The sequence below is a fragment of the Canis lupus genome, chromosome 28, assembly GCF_011100685.1.
Source record: "Canis lupus familiaris isolate Mischka breed German Shepherd chromosome 28, alternate assembly UU_Cfam_GSD_1.0, whole genome shotgun sequence".
NCBI classification, from domain to species: Eukaryota; Metazoa; Chordata; class Mammalia; order Carnivora; family Canidae; genus Canis; species Canis lupus.
In genome coordinates this window covers 5,915,633-5,942,960 of record NC_049249.1, presented here as the reverse complement: position 1 = coordinate 5,942,960, position 27,328 = coordinate 5,915,633, and the positions used below count along the sequence as shown (strand labels likewise).

At 40.3% G+C, this 27,328-nt stretch overlaps 1 long non-coding RNA gene and 1 pseudogene across 1 annotated transcript in view; one reads left to right on the top strand and one right to left on the bottom strand.

The window, feature by feature from the left end:
* Positions 1 to 5,035: 5,035 nt before the first annotated feature.
* LOC119866562 overlaps positions 5,036 to 27,328 on the bottom strand; it is a 54,799-nt gene continuing 32,506 nt past the window's right edge. Inside the window, exons 4-6 of the long non-coding RNA XR_005380417.1 lie at positions 23,179 to 23,359; positions 10,581 to 10,668; positions 5,036 to 6,026 (exon numbers count right to left, since the gene is read on the bottom strand). This is a non-coding gene — a long non-coding RNA (uncharacterized LOC119866562). The remainder of the gene's footprint in view (positions 6,027 to 10,580; positions 10,669 to 23,178; positions 23,360 to 27,328) is intronic.
* On the top strand, positions 5,577 to 9,439 carry LOC102152947 (annotated as a pseudogene).

The following is a 27,328-nucleotide window of genomic DNA, read 5'->3' as shown; positions in this document are numbered from 1 at the left end:
GCCTCCTCGAGCAGCCGCCGCGCGGCCCGGGAGCGCCCGGCCCGGCCCGGCCCGGCTCGGCCCGGCTCGCGGCGGCGCCCGGGCCTGGAGGGGACGAGCCGCGGCGGCCGCCGGGGCCGGCCGTGGAGCCGCGCGTGGGCCCAGAGCTCGCGGTCGCCCACCTGTAGGGGCCCGACCTTGGCAAGGAGAAATTCGAAACTTCTGAGGCTGCAGACTTCGTACCGTTCAGCCGTAGAAGGGGCACGTCCCTCCCCACCCCCACGCCCACCCCCACCCCCACCCCCACCCCAACAGACGGAGGTACCTTGCCCTTGACTGCATAGAAAGCCGGAGCTCAGACGTGCCCCTTCGGCGACGGCCGAGCCCAACCTTCCTCTGTGAGCTATGCCTGGGAGCTCGGTCTCTTCCCGGCTTCCAGCTTCTCCGATTGTTTTCTGTCCTCACGCAGCGTTCAAAGTTGCCATCCCAGGAGTGACCTTGCCCCATGATGCCCGAGATCCCGGATGACTCCCCATGGCCTCGAGCCCCAATTCCTTAGTGTCAGAGTCTTCCACAGCCAGGCCTCCGCCTGTCAGCCCCGTCCCCTCCCTCCACTGCCCAACCCTCATCCCCAAAACCCTTGCCTACAGACTATAGCGTAGATGCTTCTGTTCTTTTGAGACTGATTTTGAGCCAGCTCTGTTCTCTGCCAAAACCCCAGAAAACCCACTAGGTCCCTCAGCTTGTCAGACCCTCCTAGGCTCAGCTTGTCTAGCATCTCCTGCTGTCTCTGTGCAGTCTCCCCAAACCCTGTGCAGAATCCACCCCCTATGGTTGGCATCCCTCTGGCTTCAGGGTCAGTCATGTGCCTCCTCTGTGCCCCCACTAGTCTGTGGATTCCTTAAGAACAGGATCCTGGTTTTAACAGGGCCCTGGGGATGGGAGAGATGAACACTGTAAGAATAAAATTGTCATGGAGTGTCTGCAGCTCTGCTGCTACTGGAAAAACTCAAGAGAGACTCTATCAAGAGGGTCTCCTGATAGTCTGTAAACCTCATCTTGCAAAAAGGAAATACTTCTAAAAACTGAGAATGCCCTCCATTTCCCCCGTGCCTCTGTGTTTTCCCCCCGCCACACCTAGCTATGTGTGCGATCCATACTCCTAATGGGCACTTGATAACCCTTGGGGGAATAAAACTGAGATGTTCCTTAAGCCAAGATCCAAGGTGATTAATGGAAGAATATCATGAAAGAATAGACTTTAATGGCCATGAACCTAGTCATTTTACAGATAATTCCTAGGCTAAGAGTCCCTCAACTCTGACAGAATGGATTAGTCACTCTCCAATCAAACAGTGGGGAAGTAAACCTAAACCCTTCCTGACTCTTGGGATGGTTTTAGATCCACTGCTTCTAGTCCCTTTGGGAAAGCTGCCTTTGAACTCAGGGTAAATCCAAATGAAAGTTTTCTTTCCCAGGCAACTCAATAGTGATGATTTAATGCAGCGAATTAGTTACAAAGGTGTTGAAAGAACTGGAAGTGCAACCAAGGGAAGGTGAGGCAATCCTGAGATTAAACTGCTAGATGCATCTCCTCCCCTAGGGCTGGAGGGACAAAGGCAAGAGGCTGCCAGAACCGTGAAGGTCTTGCCCATTGGGAGCTAGAACCATGAAGGAAGTTATAACTACTGCTGGAGGTGCCTCCCAAAGTGAAGAAATCCCCTAGTTTTTTCCTCCCACCCTCCAGGGCCACCCAGTGGTAGAAAGCAGAAGCCAGTGGACAAGATGACAGCAGGGGTCAGAGCCCCTACAGGACAGATCAGAGTAGGGAAAGGAGGTAGATCTGGGAGCACAGTGGCAAGCCGCTGACACCTCCTAACCTCTGGCACTCTTCCTCTGCACAGGATTCTGCAAGGGCAGAACAAACTTTCTTCCGGCCCCAGAACTCTCTTCTTCCTTCTGTTCTCTTTTCATGCTTTTGCTTCCATTTCTCTTTTTGTCCACTTCTCTACCAACATTCCCTTATATTTCCTTTTTCTCTCTTATTCTCTAGCTCTCATATTTTCTCTTTGTGTTCTAATATACTCCCTCCTGACTTCTCTTTTCTCCGTGGAGTCTCTGCTTACCTCTCCTTGTCCTACTTCTTCCTGGGAAGTATGGCAACTGTCTTCAGCATGGAGATGAGCAGGTTCCTATGGGAGGCCATGGAATTCGGAACTATCGTGCACTCCCCCTCCAGACACTGTGCTAGATATTTCACATATGGTATGTCATTTCACCTTCACCTCGTCTACTAGCTGGGCACCAGTAAATATAACTTTGGTGGCTTCACTATTGCCCATAAGAGGGAAGGCTTTGCTGGTGCAGGTCACCAACATCTCTGCTCTTAACTTTCCACTTCCCTAAGTGTCTCTCTCCACCCTTTCTTTTTCCTATTCTACATCTTTTCCTTGCAACTAGCTCAACTATTTCTCCCAAATCTCTACCTCCAACAGTCTAATAGATCTGAATTCTAACTCGGCATTTCAGCTGGCTTGTGAAGGATGGGTAGAATTCGATAAATGGAGATTGAGGAAGGGCCTTCTTGGTGAAACAGTCAGTAATATGGTCCAATTTGACTGAACCCAAAAGGTACAGCTAGGATCTAAGACCGGATTTCAGATATTTGCCTTTAGATTTCAATTCTCTAAGATAGACTACTCAGAAACACAGATTAACCTGAAGAATAATAAGTATGGGTATAATTCATATAATTAGAGTCATAAGGTTTTAAAGTCAGAAAGAAGGCAAGACATGTCCATTTTTGAAGTGAATGACCTGAGGCCTAACAGGCATAGGTTACTGGAGTGTGACAGTAGCTAAATGTGGACATTAGAATATGACCACATGTGTTCAAATGCCTGCTTTGACAAATGTTAGGTTATATGACCTTGAACTTATCTGTGTTTAAGATTCCTCATCTATAATGAAGGAAAATGACAGAATCCACCCCAGTGGGTTGTGGTGAGAATTAAATGTTTTTCCGGGTAAAACGCACAGCATGGTGCCTGGCATGTAGTCTGTCTTCAATAAATAGAGGTGACTATCATTAGGATTTCCCATGGCTATTCGGCTAGCAGATACCAGAGTAAGAACTTGTCCAAACCTTTTAAGAGGTAATGGGAGTTCTGTCCATTCCTAGAAACTATGTCTTAGGGTGCTCGTCGAATGCTGTCTGCAAACATGGTTCTCCTCTGGTCTGCTGTTTAAATAAATTCTCTGTTCACCTCCCGGCTGCCTTTCCTCTGCACTCCTTGCGGCCTGCTCGGACACCAGCCTCAGCAACCCCACCGTACAATCAATCAGTACTGCACACTGTGGAGTTCTGGCAGAAGGGGGGGGCAGGAAAAATTAGCAAGGGGCATCCACTTCACAATTAGCAGTATAGTTTACAAGTTCTGATAGAGTCAAATTTTCTGAATTTCAATTTCAAAGGACAAAAAAAAAAAAAAAAGTCGTTGAGTTAAAGGGGTTTAAATGATTTGTCATCCTGCAGCCTCCAGAGTATGAAACCTACCAGCTTCAATTTCAATGGACCAAGAAAAAGTCTGCCTTTAACGAGTGTCCAGTCCTTCAATACATTGTGATGGGAGGAAATCTTTGTCCCTCTACCTTTCCTCTCTGAGTCTCTGGCTCCCCTTTCCAGAACTCTCCCAGCCCCATAATCTTTGTGTAGTTTCTCTCTCTGGACTATAAGCTTCTTGAGGCAATGAACCATATTTACTTACCTTCTAATCTCTTGGATCTAGCTCAGGATCTGGGACCTATCAGGCGCCCACATGCTGTGGAACTGACTAGAGCAATGCCACCCTTACCGACAGGATCCCTCCCCTTCCTCCTTCAAATCTTTGTCTCCTCACTTGATGTCCTTAGCTAGTTGTCAGCCTGCTCCACTATTCACTAGGAAGCATGACAACAGCTGAATGTGAAGTAAATGTGCATTTTACAATACAAACCACATTGAAAAGGGATTATTTTGATGGTGTAAATCCAGGCAGTATTTTAAGAGGGTCAGGAAGACATATTTTGAGCAGCTGGACTTCCCTAACACCTTCGATCACACCACATGAACTGCAACTCACCTCTCCTATAAATAAAGGCTACTTGACTTTCATTGTTAGATATTTTACTTCAGATTCCTTAGGTGAAATTGTAAATGGCCCCTATTTTATATATGGTTGGATTAGTTCTACTACCTAAATCATTTCTTAAAAGGCACAGTTCTCTATAATCTTAAAAAAAAAAAAAGTCACTGTCCCATTTTTCTCTTTTATTTCAAAGCCAGACCAATGACCAGTGTGCCACAGACTGGTACACAGAAAGTGTTTAGTAAATGGTAGTTATTTTCTTATGGTCATTTATCAGTATCATCATCTTAAAGAGAAGGGAAAAGCTCTTCTCTGCTTTCCTTCCAGATTTCTTTCGGAACTTGAACTTTAGCATCACTTTAGGAAGAGATGGATAGCTCATGGTAATCCAATTTTCTGGGTACCACTTGTTTCTGCTTCCCAAAGAGAGGCTGGAAGGATAGTTAGGGGTTATTGCACTGCTGGGGTCCTGAAATCAGCCTGGTCCCCTCCATGCCCGTTCTGCCCTCCATGATGTTCTTGATAAAATGGGATCATGCCAGCAAGCTCTGGCCCAAGAATAGTTCATAGTGACAGACCAAAGATTTGTTCTCTGATTGTACATACAGTTCCTTCAGGGTTTTCTCCTAGATGGCCCAGAATATTCTCTGTGTCTAGCTCTGTTTGTTTTTCTGTCTTGGACGACAATTTAGAAAGGAGAATCTCCCCAGTGGCTTCCCCACAAATAATTCTTTTGGTCTCAGCTATAATACTTCATTTCCTTCCCTTAGGGCACCTTTTGCACCATGATCATCAAATGGTCTGATTTAAATGTCTTCTCTTTGATGATGGTAAAAAGCAAACAAAACCTCTCGTTACTGTTTTTTTTTTTAAAGATTTATTTATTTATTGATGAGAGACACAGAGAGTGAGCCCGAGACACAGGCAGAGGGAGAAGCAGGCTCCCCGCAGGGAGCCCAATGTGGGACTCCATCCTGGACCCCGGGGATCATGACCTGAGCGAAAGGCAGACACTCAACCGCTGAGCCACCGAGGCATCCCTCATTACTGGTATTAATGTCCCTTTTCAGGTAGGTATGCCATGAAGTCTTCTTCGGCTCACTGTATTTCTGTACTGTACTTGACATACCAGGCCTTCCCTGCTCCCTTGCTTTCTTTCCTCAAGTGTCTGTTGTCCCCTGGGCATCTGGTCATTTATATTGGAATATCTGGTTGTTTTTTGGCTGGTTTTTGTTTTTGTTTTTGTTTTTGTTTTTTGATTCATAGCAAAAATCAACCTTGGCCTTCCAATAATGAAATTTTCAAAGATCCTAGAATCATAAAATGTTAAAGCTGGAAGGACTTTAGCAGATAACAGAGGCCAAACAATTCCTTTTATAGTGAGAAACCAAGACCCTGAGAAGCCGACTGTCAGCCTATGATGGGGGAAAGCTAGAACCAAGCCCAAGACTCCTGCTTCATTTGTTTCTTGTGAGTTACATTATGATGCCTGGAAATAAGAAGGAATTTACAAGTGTCTTCTTCCAACATGTTTACCTTTTCATATCAGTGGTTTTCCCACTGCATTTCCAGAGGGCCCAGAAGAAGAATAATTCCACAGTTGAAAAAAAATGTATGACTTAAAAAAAAAAAAAGACATGACTTAAAGACCTGGGACTGTGTCCCTTAATAATCATCTTTCTTTTCTGGTGGTTCTTTGTACAGTGCACTTGGCAAATTCTCGATGATGATGATGATGATGATGACGACGATGACGACGACGACGACCAGGTCTCACGTTTCCAGGCTGTCAGTTCTTTTCCACTTTTTGTTCTTTATAGTTCTGGCTATTTCTGGGTTTCAAGCCTTCTGGAAATGTAGCTCATTGAACTTAGGGTTCTTTATGAGGGTGATGGGTGAGTTTTCAGTGGTTGCCTTTCACTGTGAGGGTAATAACTTCAAATGGTTAGAGATCTATCCCCCAAGACACACACACACATTTTGAAACTTTTCTAAACTTGAGGAGGTGTGTTCCTAAAATAATGCCAACTATTGCATAAACAAAGCATTCTCTGGTCAGGTAATCTGAAAAATACTAAATAAAACAGAATTAAATAGTTTAGGGTTGATCAGTTTGTTTTTACTGGAACTCACAGCATCTTTAAAACAGTAATGTAAATCCTTGGTTTCTAAGGGAAATTGGTGAAATATGTAGAATTTCCCAAACATGTTTGACCATCAAAATAATTTAGGGGACTGCTTTAACATGGAACAACCTTTAGAAAATGTTAACTATCCTTTGGGTTTCAATTATAGTATATAGTACTCCATTTGTTCTAAAACTATTTATTTCAAATGTTAAGATACCCTTCCCTAGGATTTGTTTTCTTAGACATGACTTAGCCAGTGCCCCTTCTCTCTATCACTTTAGGATCTAGATGCTGTTATTTTTCAGCCTGAATTTTTCTACACAGAGAAATCATAGGTTAACTCTGACCTCATATCTGAGTCTCTCAATTCTCATAATTATTTCAACTGTCCTGTTCTTTCCTACACAGTTTTCAAGGTGCAGCGGCAAAAAGATAATGGTAAGTAAGTAATAACAAGTAGCATTGCTGAGTGTGTACAGTGGGCCAGATATTGTGCTAACAGCTTTACATGTAACATGTAACATCCCACTTAATTGTCAGCACAGCCCTATGAGATAGATATTATTACTTGCATTTTACACATGAGGAAACTGAAGTGAGCTTAAGTCACTTTGCCCAAGATAGTCCCAGTGAAGGAGGGGAAGCAAGAATTGAACCAGATTATGTTCAACTCTTAAGGATTCCAGGGCTCTGCTCTTCCAGTGTTAGTCCTACTTTTTAATGTATGTGCTGCCTTCCCGACTGAAATCCTTTAAGAGCAGAGGCCACGGGTCCAGATCTCAATCGAATCTTCTGTGCTTGACACAGCACCTGGCATGCTGTAGCAGATACTCCTTTGAAGAGAAAGATTAAGCAACTTACCCAAGCCATTCAGCTAGTAGATGGTGGACCCAAGATATGAATCATCTCCCACACCTCCTGCATCATGGATTTCCTACAAGGACCATGCTCTGTGCAACAAGTGAGTTCTCTTTCTCCTTGGAGGTCACACTCACCAGGCTTTTGATCATCCCAAACAAGGCACTGCACTTTGTGTCCCACCTGTCCCCCCTGCCATTCATTTTGCCCTTTCCCAAACAGACTGTGGCTCTGGACCTAAGGAACTAAATCTACCCATAGTGACTAGTACCTCGGTGGTTGTGTGCTAATTTTGTTGGAGGTGTTTGGACAATGGTCTCAACCCCAGCACTCTGCATTTGGAAGCCCTTCTAGATGTCAAAATCTTTCAGTGTAAAATGAAAAGGCACACTTGGCCTGGAGGGGCAAAGGGTGGGGTGCCTACCTCCCCAACTCCTACCCCATGGCTCTGCTGCATGGTTGGCTTCATGAGCATCAGGCACTCCTGAGTGCCACCAACATCTCTGCCGGCCGCCCAATAGCAGATGGCTGGACACCGCCTGGCAAAAGGGTTAGTAACGATGTCTCTTTCCAAGACTGGGGCCTCTGTTGCCCCCTGGCCCAGCAGCTGCCCCAACATCTCGGCTGGTTGGAGCCTGTCTTCCTCATGTGGGTTTCCTCCAAGCTTCATCAAGTCCCATTCAAATGGCACTGCATCTCCATACCCTGGCTCTAAAGTGGAGCGAAGCCGGGTCCCAACAAGAAAGTACGCTGGCTGCTTGAGTGGCCAGAGTACAAGCCTGTGGAGTACACTGCCAGTTGTGTCTTGGTTGGGCCCATGTGGGCAGACCCTCTGGTGGGAGAAAGGAACTTCTCTTCCAAATTCAATGAGGAGGATGGGCATGTTGAAAGAAGGAGCTAGAATGGTTTGTATGAGGTTGAAAATGGCAGACCTAGAAACCCTGCAGGTTGGACAGGGCTGGTGGGCAGAGGGCTTTTTGGGCGGTGGGGTCCCAATCATGCTGCAGATCCCATCCTCACCAGGTAGAAAAAGGATAACGGAAGTAGAGTGATCCGTCCTGTTTCTGAGAGAAACGTCTTACAATTTGTGGCCATAAAAAGGAAAGACTGTGGAGAATTGGCCATCGCAGGTGGAATGGTGGAGCCAGGAGAGAAAATTAGTACCACATTGAAGAGAGAATTTGGTGAGGAAGCCATGAACTCCTTATAGAAACCCAGAGCAGAAACACAGGAGTTGGAGAAACAGCTGCACAAACTATTCAGTCGGGAACGCTTTGTCGTTATAAAGGCTACATGGATGATCCCCAAAACACAGATAATGCATGGATGGAGACAGGGCTGTGAACTATCACAATGACACAGGTGAGATCATGGATCATCTTCCTCTGGAAACTGGTGATGATGCCAAGAAAGTGAAATGGGTGGACATCAGTGATCAACTCAAGCTTTATGCCAGCCATTCCCAATTTATTCAACTTGTGGCTGAGAAACGAGGTGCCCACTGGGGGGAGAGCATAGACTCCAACTGCCATGAATAGTGACTTGGAGTCTCATGAAAGCCTAAGGCCTTCAAGTGGACATGGGTGGATACAAAACAAATAGTCCAGAATTCCCACTGAACAGGACAGGGAGGGAACTTCTTTTGGTGATTATTTACAAAACTGTTCCTAGTATGAAGACTTTGTGTCAGGGAATAATATTAGACAAATATAGGAGATCGGGATCACAAACTTTTTGGTTTTCTAGTTGGGAGAGGAATATAGTCGGCTGTTGTATATGTTGTATACGTGGCTTTTAGCTGCATTATACAACTAATGCTCTTTGAAGAATTGTAGGTGATACAAAGATAACTTCTTACCAGCCATAGCCTTTACTTTTCAGCTGGCTTATATTTGAGGCTCGGTTTTTTTTTCTACTGATGTGTTAGAGTGTGGTCTAATCTAAAGTATAACTTGATTTTTTGGGGTCACGTTTGTTTTTCAAATTGAACTTTATGTGGCCTTGTATTCATTGCTGTCTAGAATGAAAGCTCTTTGGTTATTCTTGTTTTTAGGATCTTTAGTTTTAAGGGAAAAGTTTCACCTCTATTTTATTCTTAAGGATCAAGTACTTATGAATGAGCCAGAAAAATAAAATGCAGTAACAAAATGAGCTTAATATCCATGCCTCTGGTTATCAGAACTATTCCTGAACAGGATAGACTAAGCTGAGGATATGTGTTTCCTCTCATCTAAGAAGACTCGATAAATGTGAATTCCTGTCATGAAGAAGTCTTTGTCAGGACATATATGTAATCCCAGCCTAATTAAAATACAGTTCAAAAAAAATAAAATAAAATACAGTTCATATCTGTCTTTACTCAATTAAAAAATATGTATATAAACAGAGAAGGTTTTTATAATCAAATTGCAAACACAGAGATGCTCCCCTGACAATCAAGAATAAGGGATTCTAGTAGCATAAAATAGGCCAGAAATACATTTCTTTACTTTCTTGTCACCCAAGACAAGCCAGTTAACTTTATTGATATATAATACAATGTATGGGAAATAAACTCAAGCCATTGCAATGAGCCTTCTATGGCTAAGGGGGAGAAGACCATTGCAGGCATTGATAACTTCGTAAGAAAACACCTCAGTAACAATAGGTAATGGTTCTATCCACTTACTAAATACACACACTCTTTGAAGTGTTTTCTGTACAGTGATTTATTTATTCCTTTATTTTTTAAAAGATTTTATTTATTCATGAAAGACACACAGAGAGAGGCAGAGACATAGGCAGAGGGAGAAGTAGGCCCCCTGTGGGGAGCCTGATGCAAGACTCAGTCCCAGGACTCTGGGATCACAACCCGAGCCAACAGAAGACACTCAATCACTGAGCCACCCAGGTGCCCCATGACTTATTTATTCATAGGGGTCACTCTCTGAGGAGGGTTCTCTTATGTCACAGATTGGGCTCCCTGGGGAGCAGTGTCTAAGGGGGAGAGATCAGCACTGCAGGGTGTTTCTTAGGGACAGATCTTGGGACAATTCCTGCGGGAGGGAGGAGAAGGAAGCCAGATTGGGTAGAGTGAGGCATTGAAATCAAAGCCCACCAAAGGCATCAGCCAACTCCACATGGAGCTCTGGAGCTGGAAGACCCTTCCAGCTGTTCTGAAGTGGGAGTTCAGGCCCTTAAACCTCTTGTTGACTAGTCACTGGATGTGGGCTGCCCTGGAAGGAGGTATGAACTTGGGAGAGACAATTTCCTCAACCAAGGCAATCCCCAAAGAGGTCTGACAGCCAAAGGCCATCTTCTGGTAACACTCCTAGGGGAGTCTGGGAAAGGGGAGGGTGTGGGCATTACAGGGTCTACTATGTGCCTTTAACCCAGATTTACAGATAACATCACTGAGGCAGGGGAAGGTTACAGAACTTGAACCAATTTGTACAACCAGTAAATGTTGGTGGGACTGGAGCATAGCCTGGGAGGTGCTGTGCCTTACCTCCTTGACCTTGCCTCCTTGACCGCTGTACTGTAGTCCCTCTTGTAGCTACACTCCTGTGGTCCCCAGCTTCCCCTGTGCAGTGTTCCTTTAAAAAAGAAAATAAATTACTATTATGGCTCCTCCCACATGCACATTTGGTAAGAGTTCCTTTTTCTTGACCTGAAGGACATGTGCATGTTCTCTATTGTTTTTCTCGTGAAAGATACTGTATTTACACGGGTGATGGTGATTATAGAAAGCTCACGCATGGATGCCCCGCATGGTTCATGATAGGAACAAATTTAATACATTGCCTTTCTTTGTGAATTTTTAGGATTGCCTAAACTGCTTGCTTTTAGGATGGAGCCATTTGTCCTATACATTAATCTCATTCCAGTAACTTTTCCAGGTAAGGTATGCTTCCTGTCTATTTGAATAATTGAGGGACCTGGTTGGCCAAGCATATTTTGAATGTCTCTCAACCTACTTCATTTTTTTTTTTTTTCAAAATGTAAGCTCCTAAAAGAAAATACACTTATACTCTCTCTCTCACACACACACATACGCACACACTAATTATTGCCAAAACCTCTGAAATAGGGATCCCTGGGTGGCGCAGCGGTTTGGCGCCTGCCTTTGGCCCAGGGCGCGATCCTGGAGACCCGGGATCGAATCCCACGTCGGGCTCCTGGTGCATGGAGCCTGCTTCTCCCTCTGCCTGTGTTTCTGCGCCCCTCTCTCTCTCTCTGTGACTATCATAAATAAATAAAAATTAAAAAAAAAAAAACCTCTGAAATAATGACGGTCCGATGTCTCAAATTTAATATAGCTAGAACAGAATTCTTGATTTTTTCCCCAATACTCTTGATTTTTTTTCTCCCAAGAAAACTGTTTAATCTCCCCTGTTAACTGGCACCAAAATCTATATAATTCGACAAGAAAACAAAGAATTATCCCAGATTCCTTGCTTTCCTTCACTTCCCACAGCCAATCCATCTGCAAAATTTTGCTCCACCTCCAACAAAATATATATCCCATTATAATAATATACTTCCCTGCTTTCCACCTTCACTGACCACCCTGTCAAACCACCATCCCTCCTTCTCTAGACCTATCATAATCACAGTACTCACAGACAGGCCTTCCTCCTTCTACTCTTGTCCTCTCGCAGGTCAATTTCCACACAAAAAAATGAAATGGCATTTTATTTTATGTTTTTTAAAGATTTTATTTATTCATGAGAGACACAGAGGGAAAGAGAGAGAGGCAGAGACATAGGCAGAGGGAGAAGCAGGCTCCATGCAGGAAGCCCAATATGGGATTCGATCCTAGGACTCTGGGATCACACCCTGAGACAAAGGCAGACACTCAACCACTGAGCCGCCCAGGCGTCCCTGAAATGGCATTTTAAAGAATGTAAGTCATACCATGTTCCATCTCTCTTAAAACCATCCAGTAAATTCTTTTTGTACATGAACTAAAGCACAAACTCCTTACCCAGGCGTGCCTGTGCTGGATACAGTCCAGTCTGACCATCTGACCCAGTCACATTCCACCCTGGGCTGGTCTAGCCATTCTCTTCCTGTCAAACTTCCTATTTGCTTTGCCTCAGAGCCTTTGCTTTGCTTTTCCCAGCCTGGAATGTCCCTTCCATATATCTTCACAAAGTGAGCCCCTTAGGTTAGTCAGGTCTCATTCAAGTAATACTTCCTCAGAGAGAGTTATCCTGGGCACCTAATCTAAAGTAGCCTACCCCCCCAAAAAAATAAATAAATAAAAAATAAAAATAAATAAAGTAGCCTACCCAATCTGTATTCACCCTCTCACCTTGTTTTATTTTCTACATAGTATAGTACCAGCTGAAATTATCTTGTACATATCTGTCTACTTCCAAGTGAGTCTAGGGATTTTTTTTTGTCTTATTGACTGCTATACCACCAGTATCTAGAATAGTGTCTGGCATGTCCACAAATCATTTGTTGCTAACAGTTTTCTATATACTCTTGTCTTTAAAAAAAAAAAATGTGTGTAAATGTGATCACATTATCCTTGGTCTAACTTTCTGATTTAAAAAACAGTTTATCTTGAAATAATTTTAGACTTACAAAAATATTGCTAAGATAGTACACAGAGTTCTTGTATAATCCTTCACCAAGCTTCTACAAATGTTGAAAACTTATTTACATAATACAATTATTGAAACCTGAAAGTTAACATTTGATTTAATATTTTTTATTATCAACTAATCTACAGGTCTTGTTCAAAATTTGCTAATCATCCCACTAATGTCCTTTTTCTGTTCTAAGATCCAAGGATTCCATATTTCATTTAATTGCCGTGTCTCCTTTATTCCCTCCAAATCTGGGAAAATTCCTTTTTTTTTTGGTCTCTCAGGGCTTTGACACTTTTCAAGGTGCTGGCCAGTTGTTTCACTAGAATAGAATGTCCCACAATTTGGGTTATTCTAACATTTTTTTCTAGGAATAGGTCAAGGTTATACATTTTTGGCTCAAATACCACAGATGTGATATTGTTTGGCTGAATTTTTATACTGAAAAAACTAAAGTGTATTTTGCAATGTAATCACTACTAGATACTAAATAGTATATGCTATATTTTATTCATAAAATACTTTTTTACTCATACTTTTTTAAAAAGTAGGCTCCACGTTCAACATGGGGCTTGGACTCATGACCCTGAGATCAAAAGTTGCATGCTATCCTGACTGAGCCAGCCAGGTATCCCAGTACATGGTATATTTTAAAGTGTCACTGTGGAATTTCCAACCACTTTGTACTACTTTTAACCAGCATTTTTATATTTTTGTGCACACACATGCACACACACATACACATACAATTGAATGTATGTATTCTAATCCTCCCTCTCCTTCTCTGTAAGAGAAGATGTCCAAGAAGCTCTGAATTTCATTCACTATATTCCTTATCCTCTTTCTTGAAGTTCATGAGATGACACTTGAATGTTTACCAATCTATCAGTTACCTCTTTCTACCAAGAAAATTTGGCAAACAATCCTGAAATATTGTAGCTTAAAACAAAACAAAGAAACCCACATATTTTATGAGTTTGAAGGTTGACAGGGCTGGATTTGATAGGGAGTTTTTTTTCTAGTCATGACTGGGATTCATGTCTGGGAATTGGCTGGCTTTTGGCTAATCTAGGATGACCTCAAATAGGATGATTAAAGAGACTCTTCTGTTCACCAGGTGTCTCTCATCTTCTATCAGGCTAATCCAGGTATGTTTTTATGGCAATGGCAGAGGAGCAAAGGTCAAATGGAAAGATGGAAGGGTTCTTGAGTCTCAGGCTCACAACTGACCCTGAACCATTTCCCTACATTCTCTTAGGAAAGGCAAGTCAGGGCAGCCTGGGTGGCTCAGCAGTTTAGCGCCACCTTCAGCCCAGGGCCTGATCCTGGAGACCCGGGATCAAGTCCCATGTCAGGCTCCCTGCATGGAGCCTGCTTCTCCCTCTGCCTGTGTCTCTGCACTCCTCCGCCCCTGTCTCTCATTAATTAATAAATTAAATATTTTTTTTTAAAAGAAAGGAAAGGCAAGTCATATGGTCAACCCAGATTTGATGTGTGGGGAAATGAATCTACCTCTTTAATGAGAGGAAGTAGAAAGTCACATGTCAGAGGGCATGGACATAGAGACATGTGAAAAATTGAGGCTATTTGAGCACTCAATGATCTTATATCTGGCATGGTTTTTTCCACCTATCAGTTTTATTGAGATGTAATTCACCATATAGTTCACCCATTTAAAGTATACAATTCAATGGTTCTTACTATATTCGTGAGGTTGTTCAAGCATCACCATGCAATCACTTTTAGGACATTTTTGCCACCCTGTATGGAAACCCAGTACCTTCTCTGAAATGCTTTCTCTGACTCCCATGCTAGAGTTAATCATTTGTTCCTCTGTGTGGCCTTGTATATATTGTTCTATTGCAGAACTATATTACAATTTATTTTTATTGAAGCCCAACATTGTGCTTTATTCATTTTTTTATATTCCCAGTATCTAGCACAGTGTCTGATGGACAGTAGGTGCTCAATAAATAGATACCAAAAGAAGAGAGGCCAGGTTTTGTCAGCTCAACCTGGCGGTTTACCCATTGCCATGTCCTGGTCCTCTGGCAGAAGTCCAAAAGTATTTGTTTATACTGGTGCAACTTTCAGCCCCTTTCTACACATGGCAATGGTTGGGCAATTGTTCACTCTGATGAATCATTCCAGTTGCTCTCAGCATGCATTTCTCTTTTCTCTCTATCAGGGTTGTTATCAAATAAGATGACAAACTATTGAAAGTAAAATTATGGGGAATTACAAAGTAATAGGGTGGGGAGATTTGCTTCATCATCTGCTAAAGGTTTGGAGCACACTGTCCCATTGCACCTCCCATTTCTTTTCTGTCTAATAACAACAGGTACATTTGCTCTGTGCCAGGGACTGTGCATGCATCATCATTAATGCTTTCTTGTTGGGATCAAATAAAACACTCTAAGACAATCTTTTAGGAGGCCAAGACAGATCTATCTATGCCACTTCAAACCAGCAGCTTTGCTAGAGCAGAGTCTGGGCTGTCTTTATTTTTTAGCACCTACTATGGCTCATATGTATTAATAGGATCCTGGATAAAAATATAAAAGCTAAACAGCATTTATCATGAAATACTCTAGAGTGAAATAGGGAGTCAAATACAAATAAAAGCCATTTTCTTCAGCTCTGAGTTTTTTTTTTTAAGGCTAAATTTACATATGGCAGTATACTTTCTAGGTGAGAAAATTTTTGTCTTTGGAGAATTCTTGAAAGATTTTGATAGTATACACTTTAAAAAATGGAAGATTGTCAAGACTTTCCTCCTGGTTGCATGATCTGTGAATGCTAAAAATCACATTTCAATGTGGCAAGTTTTGCTCCCAGATTTGTCACTAACTAGCTGTAGGAACTTGGGTAAGTTGCTTCACTTCTCCAAATTTCCTCGTAGCTTATGAATTCTATAAGTGTTAAATTGACAGATATGTGCAACCCTTTTATGTATGCTATTGGAGAGAATATATGGACTTACACATTTATAAATATTATACATTTATCAAAAGCAACTTTTCCAAAACAGTAATAAGGATTTTTCTATGGGAGAAACCTGAATCCTGTTATGATTATAATTTCTTTCAAAAAATAGTTGAAGAAGATTGATTTATTAGTTATCTATTTCTACTTAACAGTATTACCTCAAATATAGGGCTTAAGACAACACACATTTTATTATGTCATGGTTTCTGTGGACCAGGAATCTGAGCACTGCTTAGCTGTTTTAGGGTATCAAAAGACCACAATCAAGGTATCAACTGGGGCTGCTGCCTCATCTGGGGCCTGACTAGGAAAGGACCTGCTTCCAAGCTCATGTAGTTGTTGGAAGTATTCTATTTGCTCCAGATTGTTGCACTAAGGGACTCGGTATGTTGCTGGCCATTAACCAGGTGCTGCCCTCAGTAGCTTGCCACTTAGCTCCCCTCTTGGCCAGCCCACAGCATGATAGCTTGCTTCTCTAAAGCTAACAAGGAGAGTTTCCTAGAAAAATGGCAACAGTATTACATAATGTTGTCACACATATGTTTTTATGTACATTCTGTTGCATTTGCTGTATTCCATTGGTGAGAAGCAAGTCACAGGTCCCATCAATACTCAAGGGGAAGGAGTGATACAAAGCATGGCCACAACGAAGTTGGGATCAAGGGGACTACTGTGGAGTCTATCTGCCACAATTGGAAAATTACAAAAGGTATGTGAACAGTAAAATAGGGTGAAGTTCTGAAGAGACATCATCCTCAAACAAACACACATGGAAACCTTGCAACAAGGGAACACACCCTACTTCTCTCTTATCCTCCATTTCAGATAATGCTGCCATCCACAGCTCAGTCTTCAAACCTGGGAGATACCCTTGGCTCTTTACTCTCTATCCAGCCCACTCCCAACTCAATCCACCAATAAGATACCATGACCCTGGTGTCTATTCCCACTATTTCCCCACCATTCAGTTATCAGTGTCTTTCCCTCAAACACGGTTTGACCACATGTCTCAACTGGCCTTCTGGATTCCACTCTGCCCCTTTTTAAGATATACTCCTCATACAATAGTCATAGTGCTTTTCTTAAAATATAAATTATATCATGTTATTCTCTTGCCTAAAATCTGTTAATAGCTTCCTACTGAATGTAAATAAAGTCCAAACTCTTTGTCTGACCTAAAAGACCCTATATGAACTGACCTCTGCCTATTTCTCTAACTTCATCTATTCTATTTCTCTTTATACACAACTGAATTGTTAACTTGTTATAATGACATATTTTAAATCTCATGATCTAAAAATAAATAAGATTAGCATTATTAAATCTAACATAGAATACAATATCACTTGAATAGAATAAAGTAAGTTTTAATATAGCTAAGCATTTGAGACTAAAAAAAAATTTAATGAAAGAAACATTATTTAGCAATTATGGCTTTATGGGTAATCCATTGCATTGTGTATCAGATAATTTGATCCAAAATGAGATATCTTAAATTAGATATATTTTTGAAATAATATAAAATCTCGACTTAAACTACTAATATACATTGAAGCTAAATTAAGAGAATATGTTTATCCATAAAGTGGTGAGTTTTATTACTTTGGGAGGGGGTCAGGCAAAATTTATTTTATCTATGGTTTATTAGTTCAGCTTAACCAAAATTGGAGGTATAAAATCATATATATAATAAACTCTGAAAGTAGAATTACACATTCATGGAAGTTAGTTTTCTTACATTTCTTATTAGTTAAAGCCAGGAAAATTCACTTTCTAATTATGTGTGTCCAAATGATTCATTTATCATAGACTCACTACCCAAGCCACTGGGGTGTGTTCACTCAGACAAATTAAATCTGAATTAAATCTGAATCCTGCAGTTCAGTAGCTGAATGAACTTGTTCAGTATATTCAAACTCTCTGAGCCTCAGTTTGCTCATAAGCAAATGGGGATAATAATACCTACCTCTCCAGTAACCTCTCCAAGTTATTTTAAGGATTAAATGAGGCAACTTATTTATTGGCACATTCATTGTAAATACTTTATGTGTTGCTCTCTCTTTTTCATTACTGCTTGGCTAATCAATCTGAGAACTCTATAGGTTGATATGTTTTCTATTTCTATTCCCCTTATGTTAGACCTAGGATCAACCAGGTAGAAGAATTAGAAAAGTATCATAAAGGCAGAATCATCAAAACTTGTCTGGCATGGAGGAAAAATAAGACAGAAGCCATGCAGGAGTCTACAATTTCAATTGGATGTGACAAATTACATAGGCATGCTGAAGGAATTTGCATTTACTTGTGGATAGGTAAATCGTGGACCATGACAGAACACTTTGGTAAATTATATTATTTACTTATCAAATCATCTATGCCACTATACCCCTCCTCTGTGTTTTGAAGGTAATGAATATTAATTTGAAATAGAAAAATCTGTGTGGTTGTTTAGGATATTTTAGAAAAATTGTCAAGTATTGAATGTAATGCAAATTCATAACTTATATTTCTCACCAGAAGTAGTTGTTTTATCAGATGAGTATTATTTCATTATTATTTCATTTCCAGAGCAACAGGGCCTTTTGAATTTTTCAGATTACTTTTGGGAAAAAAGACATTGCAGTTACTTGCAATTTAATGAAAATTCTTTTATGGCTTCTCACTTTGGGATGCTGTTAGATTGTGTTGGCATGGTGTAGGGGGAATCTTATAAGTTCTGTAAACTCTTGGTGATTTTAACTTTGTCTTAGATTCTAAAATATCACTGTATAATTTTTAGCATGGAGAGGCATTGTTTCATTAGCTTAGCCTGATCTGGTTAGTAACCTACCAAAACAAACTCATTGAAAATTCTTTCACTTTCTTTTTTAGCCCTGAAGCCAGTAGCTTATTCCTTGGTTAATCATGGTATATAATAATAGAATATATATATTGACCTCTGCCCAGTTTTTCGCACAGAACTCCTAAAACCTGTGTAATTTCTTAAGTGAAAAGAGCACTAGGAGCATCTTTTATTCTAATGAAGTGACTCTGAGTGGGGTCCTGGATGGGAGCTGTTCACCAGAAAGACAGAACCATGATTAGAAGCTTGGAATTTTCAGTTCCACCCCCTCATCTTCCAGACAGGAGAGATGGGCTGGAAATGGAGTTAATAATTGATTGTGCCTACGAGAGAGGAAGCCTCCATAAGATCCCAATAGTATGGGGTTTGTGGAGCTTCCAGGTGGGTGAATATATATGCACCAGGAGGGTGATGTGCCTTAACTCCATGGAGACAGAAGCTCCTGTGCTCAATTCATTCCCAGATTTCTCCTATGTATCTCTTCATCTGGCTGTTCATCTGTATCCTTTATCATATCCTTTAATAAACTGGTAAACATAAGTGTTTTTCCTGCGTTCTGTGGGTCGCTTGGGCAATGAACTGAACCCCAAGAGAGGATTGTTGGAATCTTCAATCCATAGCCAATTGGTCAGAAGAAACGCAATAACCTGAGCCTTCATGCAACTTAGAAATCTGTGGCTAGGCTTCTCTCTCTCCTCCTGTGTCTCTGCCTCTCTTTCTCTCTCTCTCTCTCTCTCTGTCTATCATAAATAAATAAATAAATCTTTAAAAAAAAAAGAAATCTGTGGCTAGTCATCCATATCACATGGAAATACAACCAAGATGAGTAAGCAGATAGAGGTAGATTGGGCTTTGACCATTTTTTTTTTGTTTTTATTTTTGAAATTTCATTTTCCAATTGGTTACCACTGTTCTGCAGGAAAGTCCTATTGATTTCTGTATATTGTTTTGTATCCTGCCAGTATGCTTAAATCTCTTAAACTTGTAATATATTTAGATTCTCTTGGATTTTCTCTATTACAGAATCATATTTTCTGTGAATGAAAATTTGATTTCTTTCTTTCTAATTTTCTTGCGTCTTATTTTCTTATTTTATTGCACTGACTAGGACTTCCAGAGTGCTATTGAATAGAAGCAGTGATAGCAGACAATCCTAATCTTGTTCCTCATTTTAAAAGGAAAATTCTACATTTTATCATTAACTATGATATTAGTTTTTTGGTTTTTTTTTTGTTTTTTTTGAGGGAGAGAAAGAGTGGGTGTGAGAGAGGAGGTAGAGCACAGAGGGAGAAGGAGAGATAATCTTAAACAGACTCCATGCTTAGTGTGGAGCCTGACACAGGGCTCAGTTTCATGACCCTGAGATCATAACCTGAGCCAAAATCAAGAGTTGGACACTTAAAATTAAGCCACCCAAGTGCCCCTTAGATGTGTTTTTAAGAAGATAATCATTATAAAGTTAAAGTTTCTTTGTGTTCCTATTTGCTAGTAAGTTTTTTTCATTAGGTTCAGAGGTAGAATTTAGTGATCCACCAGTTGCATATAACATCCAGTGCTCATCACATCAAATGTCCTCCTTAATGTCCATCACCCAGTTATCCCTTCCCCTCAACCATCTCCCCTCCAGCAACCCTCAGTTTGTTTCCTAGAGTTCAGCATCATACAATCCTCTCAATAGATGCAGAAAAAGCATTTGACAAAATGCAGCATCCTTTCGTGATAAAAACTCTCTGCAATATAGGGATAAAAGGAACATACTTCAATATCATAAACGCCATATACAGAAAACCCACAATGAGTGTCATCCTCAGTGGGGAAAAACTGAGAACTTTTCCTCTAGGGTTGAGAACACAACAGGGATATCCACTCTCACCACTGTTGTTCAGTATAGTACTAGAAGTCCTAGCCTCAGCAATCAGACAACAAAAAAGAAATATACAGTGTCCAAATCAGCAAAGAAGTCAAACTTTCATTCTTCACAGGCGACATGTTACTCTATGTAGAAAACCCAAAAGATCCACCCCAAAATGGCTAGAACTCATACACGAATTCAGCAAAATTGCAGGATATAAAATCAATGCACAGAAGTTAGTTGCATTTCTATGTATTAACAAGAAGGCTGAAGAAAGAGAAATTGAGGAATTGCAAAAAGTTTTATTAGAAATTACTTTTGGGGGCAGCCCGGGTGGCTCAGCGGTTTAACACCGCCTTTAGCCCAGGGTGTGATCCTTGAGACCTGGGATCGAGTCCTACGTCGGGCTCCCTGCACGGAACCTGCTTCTCTCTCTGCCTGTGTCTCTGCCTCTCTCTCTCTCTCTCTCTCTCATGAATAAATAAATAAAATCTAAAAAAAAAAAAAAAAGAAAGAAATTACTTTTGAAGGATGCCTGGGTGGCTCAGCGGTTAAGCATCTGCCTTTGGCTCAGAGCATGATCCCAAGGTCCTCGGATTGAGTCCCTCATCAGGGTCCCCACGGGGAGCCTGCTTCTCCCTCTGTCTGTGTCTCTGCCTTTCTCTCTGTGTCTCTCATGAATAAATAAATAAAATATTTTTAAAAAGAAATGATCGTTGAATTTCATTGAGCATTTTCTCTGCATCTATTAAGACAATTAGAAACATTTTCCCTTTATTCTGTTGATGGGATGATTTAAGTGGCAAATCCCATATATTCTTGAGATAATTCAAGTTGTTCATGATACCCTGTTTACAAATGGTACATAATTTGCTAATGTTTTATGTAGGGTTTTGCATTTTGGTAAGGTGTAATATTACCCAAATGATTGTTTCTTGTACTGTCATTTTCTGGTAAATTCTTGTGTATCAATTAGCTTTTGCTGCATCAAATAAAAAAAAACAAAAACCACTTCAAAACTTAGTTGCTTAAAACACAAACATTTATTATTTTATATGATTCTATGTCAGCTATGGGTGACTTTTTTTGATCAGGTCAATCAAGTGGCAGCTTGGCTGGGCCTGAGTGATCTGAGATAGCAACAGACATGTCTAGTGCTTGGCAGAATGGTTGATTTAGGAAGCCTTGGTCGAGAAGGTTTGTCCTGGCTTCGTATGGTCTTGAACCCTCTAAAAGGCTGGCTCAAATTGTAAGTTTTTCACATGGTAGTTTCAGGGTTCCCAAGAGGCACAAGAAAAAATAAGCCCAAATATGCCAATACTTTCCAAGTCTCTGTGTCACATTTACTATTGTTGCATTGGCCCAAACAAGTTACATGGCCAAGTCTAAAGACACATGAGAGGATAACACAAAGGATGAGAATTATGGTGGTCCTTTTTTTTTTTTTTAAAGATTTATTTATTTATTTATGATAGACAGAGAGAGAGAGAGAGAGGCAGAGACACAGGAGGAGGGAGAAGCAGGCTCCGTGCTGGGAGACCAACGCGGGACTTGATCCCGGGACTCCAGGATTGCGCCCTGGGGCAAAGGCAGGCGCTAAACCTCTGAGCCACCCAGGGATCCCCTGTGGTGGTCCTTTTAACAAATAATCTACCACATCTTGAATCTTCCCAAATTCTGAAATGGTTTTAGAACTTTCAAGGACAAGGACCAAAAATTTCTTACAATCACTTTCCATCACCTAAAGCCTGGCAAATAAATGAAACTAAGACCTCTGTAAGCAGCTACTGCCATGGGGAGTGCCAGAAAAGTCATATTAAAGATATACAGGTATCAGCTAATAAACAATAAATGTTCTATAGTGCTTAGCATTTGTCCTTTTTTCCCTTTTTCCTTCCTTCCTTCCTCCCCAGTGCTTATAGGGTACTTATTTTTTTTAAGATTTATTTATTTATTAATGATAGACATAGAGAGGCAGAGACACAGGAGGAGGAGAAGCAGGCTCCATGCCGGGAGCCTGACGTGGGACTCGATCCCGGGACTTCAGGATCGCACTCTGGGCCAAAGGCAGGCGCCAAACCGCTGAACCACCCAGGGATCCCCATAGGGTACTTATTATATGCTAGGCATTATGCTAAGAGTTGGGCAAGTAGTCAAGATTTTGGCAAACAAAGGGACAGAGAATCACCATGCTACAAAAAAATTCTTGATGAAGGACAGGGTTGACATATCATATAGAAGAGGGTGAAGCATCTCTGTGAGGAGCAGCATGATTGGTAAGAATTTTAAAATCATGTTATTTTGGCATTATTTGTAAAAAATGTGTATATACATAATTGGTCATACAAGGTGTTAGTTGTGGAATTTGAAAAAACAAAACAATGGAAACATGGATATAAATTATGATATATTCATATTACGGAATACCATGAAAGAATAGAATTATATGAATTGATGTGGTAAGATAGTGATATATTATTATTGGTAAAAAAATTCAGTTTTAAAATAATATGCATAGTATAATACTATTCTGTTAAAAATCTATATGTGAACAATAGAGTATGTGTGCATGAAAACAGAAAAGACAAAAAAAAAAAAAAGAAAAAAGAAAAGACACCAACTTGAAATGATAATTATCTCTGAGAGGTAAGCTTAGTGAGAAGGTACAATAGGGATCTTTTTTACTTTATATATATTTTGTATACAATTTTAATTTTTGAAAAAGAATATGTATTACTTTGATAATTAAAAAGTCTTGGTAGAAAAGCACTAGCAAGAGAATTGAGGGTTGATGGGAGTGGAAGGGACTAATCTGAATACTTACCTCAGAAATGCTGGCAGTCCATCAAGACCCCCATTTGCATGGGGGACTCTATTCCTGGGATAAATGGTGAAGGGCCTTTGAAGGTGACAATCAGATTTTAGGATACCTGGATCAACAGAGAGGAAATAAAGAGCTTCTCAACCTCTATGATCAGTATTCCTCCAGGAAAGTGAAGTATTTACTGTGAAGAGAAGAAAAATATATGTATGAGTACATGGATGGTGTCACTCTGAAGTCTTGTCTCCCACCTCCATCCCCACTTTGCAGAGTTTTCATGAAATCCCTCTCCTGAGGGGACTAAGCAAAAGAGGCCCTCATAAGAGCTTAAATATAACTATAATCAACCATTCTGAGACCTCAAAGACTGGGTAAAAATATTGTCCCAGCTTCTAGAACTTCTTCAGTAATGGTGATAAGGGCAATAGCATCCAGCACCAAAGGCACTGGAAGGCATGGCCACAGCGTTGGGGCGGAGTGAGATTTCAGGCACATGTTAAAGAAGCAGTGCAGAATGATCACAGTTGAAGAGCCCACCAGAAAGGCATACACTGGGAAGTACAGGGTGTCAGATATGACCTCTTGAGGTGGGTGGGTACAAATGCCCTTTCACTTATTACCTAAGCCTCATAGATGCCAAGATTGGTGTAGCTCAGGGATACAGGGGCTACACAATGAGGGTGATGAAAAACCTTAAGGCATAGTTGCCATCATTAATGCTCCTATGGTAGTTGGAGTTCAGGCTGCCCTCCCAAAGCACTTTGTTGGTACTGATTGGAGTTACTCATATCAGCCTCTGTCTCCCCCATTAGACTGGATTCTGGGGAGTTCAGAAACCACAGTGTGTCTAGTATCTTATATTGTCTTTCATATTTGTATGCCCAAAGCACTTACTTTATTGTGTGCTTGAACCATGTTTATTGAATTGAATGATGAGCTAGAGTTGAGATTTTGTAATAAGTAGGGAAGCTACAAAATTAGGCCAAATGACAATAGCCAGAGACTTACCCCCAAGAAGGATTTATACAAATTGTAGCAGTTCTTTTTGAACTGGGGACAGATATAGAAATAAAGAGTCTTAGACAATACAAATGATTTCTTTAAAAAGTTAGCCTTTAAATCCACAAGGAAAGAAATGTATTATATTTTGTCCTGAGTGGTGGTCAGGAATAGCTACAGAAAGTAGCTGTGGGTGAACTTTGGACATAACAGTGACAACACGATTGAATTCAGAATCTAGAGGGAGAGGAAAAGTAAGAAACAAAAATCCATCAAGATGCTTAATTTTAAAAGGGCAATAAAACCAAATTGTTACATTGAAATAAATACCTGTAGTTCATTAAAAAAAATAATACAAAGACTCTAAAAATACCTTCTTGAGAAATGCATGTCGCCAATTTTGCAAATTAGATGTTGGAGGAAAAATCATATGCTGTTCACTAGAGCAATAAATGAAATCACTGGTGGTAAAAGGGTTTCATGGGAGAAGGGAAACATTCCACAAATGACAGAAACAGGAAAGCACGTGACTTCTGTCAGCTCAAATTCCTATCAGAAATTAGGCAGCAATTCAAGGATCACGTAGACTAGAGAATGCCATTTTAATACGAACCCTCTCTGAGTGGCTAGGACTCTACAGAACAATTCACTCAAGCTACAAGATCAAGGAATACTGAATCAAGCATAAACTATTTGGGGAAATTGTTCTATAAAGAGAAATCATGCCTGAAAAATGCCCCCAGAATCCTCCAGGGCTTACATACATCTAGAGAGAAGGAAACATATGGATATGGTTGATGTTGGCTATTATCAGCCCCACTCCACGGGCAGTCCTATTGTTGCAATCTTGTGAAACTGAGGGCAGCATTTAGTCAAGAGCAGATAGTTGTCTTTGACACAGAAAACATACAAAGCTAGAAGGGTACTCCTACTCAACATCTTTAGAATGAGCTGGAAAGGCAAAACTTTCCAATTTTCAAATAGCACTACGTTCCTCTGAAGAGGGAAATGCAGGATGTTCTTCAGTCATGCCATGTGAGCTTCAGAAATGACACCATAAACACCAACCAGGAGCCTCAGTGTAAGCAAGGGTCAGATAAAACACATGGATAAAAAAATAACCCAGTTTATATTTTAAAGATATAACTCCGTGTTAGTTATGCTAGTAAGTTATGATCAAAGAAGAACACCTATAGGTTGAGTTCTCAAACCTTTGGGTCCCAAGACCAAAAAATTAAAAATTATTGAGAGTTCCAAAAAGCTATTTATTTAGTTCATTTTAAAATTACAATAAGCCCATTGCATGTCAATATAAATAAAACAGTTTTAACTATATTTTCCAAATTAAACAATTAGTGAGGAGAATGGAATTAAGTGGAAGGGGAGGCAGGCAGGGAGATAGAGTAACTGGGTGATGGGCACTGAGGAGGGCACTTGATGGGATGAGCATTTGGTGTTATACTATATGTTGGCAAATCAAACTTCAATTAAAAAATAAATATACAATTATATATATTTTCTTTAAAAAGGAGAATGGATTTATGTTTGTATTTTTGCAAATCTCTTTAATGTATGATTTAGGAGAAAAGAGTGGATGATTATTTGCTTTTGCATTCAAGCTCTTGTAATACTGTCTTAATTGAAGTAGATGAAGAAAATCTGGCCTCACACAAATAACTAGTTGGAAAATGAATATATTTTCATAGCCTTTTTAAGGTAATTGTGGATATTCTTCTTTGATACTACACTAAAACTCACCCAGTGGTGGTTTCTTAGAGGTTAGTTGCATTGTGGAATCTGAAACCATATTATCTTTTCATGCTCTGTTATACTAAAATCCACTGATTTAGCTTGCACTTTGATTTTTTTAAATTTAAACTCATGCATAATTTGTATAACATAGTGAATTATTCATTCAGAAATTATTGATTGGCTGAATCCTGTAGATCTTCCAAATGTTGATATTTTGTTCTACAATATAAAATAATGCTATTGTTAATATCACCATAGAACTCATCAAAGTCTCTAGGCATTGAGAGAAGCTGTACAGTTCACAGTGAGTGATACAAATTTCCTGAAATTGTAATTTAAAAAAAAAACAACCCAAACTTTACCTTTGGCAACAAATACTGTCAGTTTTATTTCTTTGAAGATGGGCTCACTTCCTTCATTTCAGAGAAAATATCTGTCAAAAACTATGGCTGTTTTCTGTGAGGCATTCTTTTAAGTAACATGTTCCATGAAGAAAGTGAGCATAGCTCATAATTCAATTGCATGAGTGTTTTTCCTCAAGACAACCTTCATATTTATAAGGCAGAAGTTATTTACGTAGTTTTCATTTTGTCCCACAGGATATTAAAAACATATGTTCCCAAGGGTCAAAACTTAATAAAGTTAATAATTTTTACCATGTCATACAGGACATTCTTAAGTGAAATTACCCTTTTACACTATTTTTTTTTTTTAACTGCCAGTGTGTGGTAGTGAAGAATACAACGAGCACTAGAGCTAAGGAGACTACAGCCACCTCTGCACCATCAGTGCTAATCCAGCACAGCAGTAACAAAGGCAAACAATTTCTCGGTCTTATGGAATTACTTTTTACTTTGCTGAACCTCTGAGAGGGTCTCAGGGACACCAGTGTTTGTGTACCACATTTGAGAACCACATTCTTAAAAGCTAATCTCTGAATACATCGTCTCACTTTAGATGGCAGAGAAAATGCTCTGTTTCATCTGCCTAGTATTGGAAATTATATACAAAGTACTTCATAAAAAGTGAAATATCTGCTCCTCTAAAAACATGACTCTTTGGTAGCCGAAATACCTTTCTTTGCACATAAGGAAGATTACTTGGAGATTAGTAACTAAATATTCAGGGTTGGGATAACCTATCAGAGAAGAAAGACGAATTAATTAGCATCTTACTTTGGGAAAAATAAGGAGAGGGCTTGTTTAAAAGTTTAAAGTCATGATTTAATTGGATGGGTATTTATCAAGCACCTGTAGAGTTCCGTGGGTCATAGAAAGATGTGTATGTCCAGGTCCCTGCTCTTGTAAGAACTAGAGCACCACTGGTGGTATGGCAGGGAATCTAACTGCAACAAGGGGAATGAGAATCAACACCTGAATGGAAATAGAAGATAATAATATCA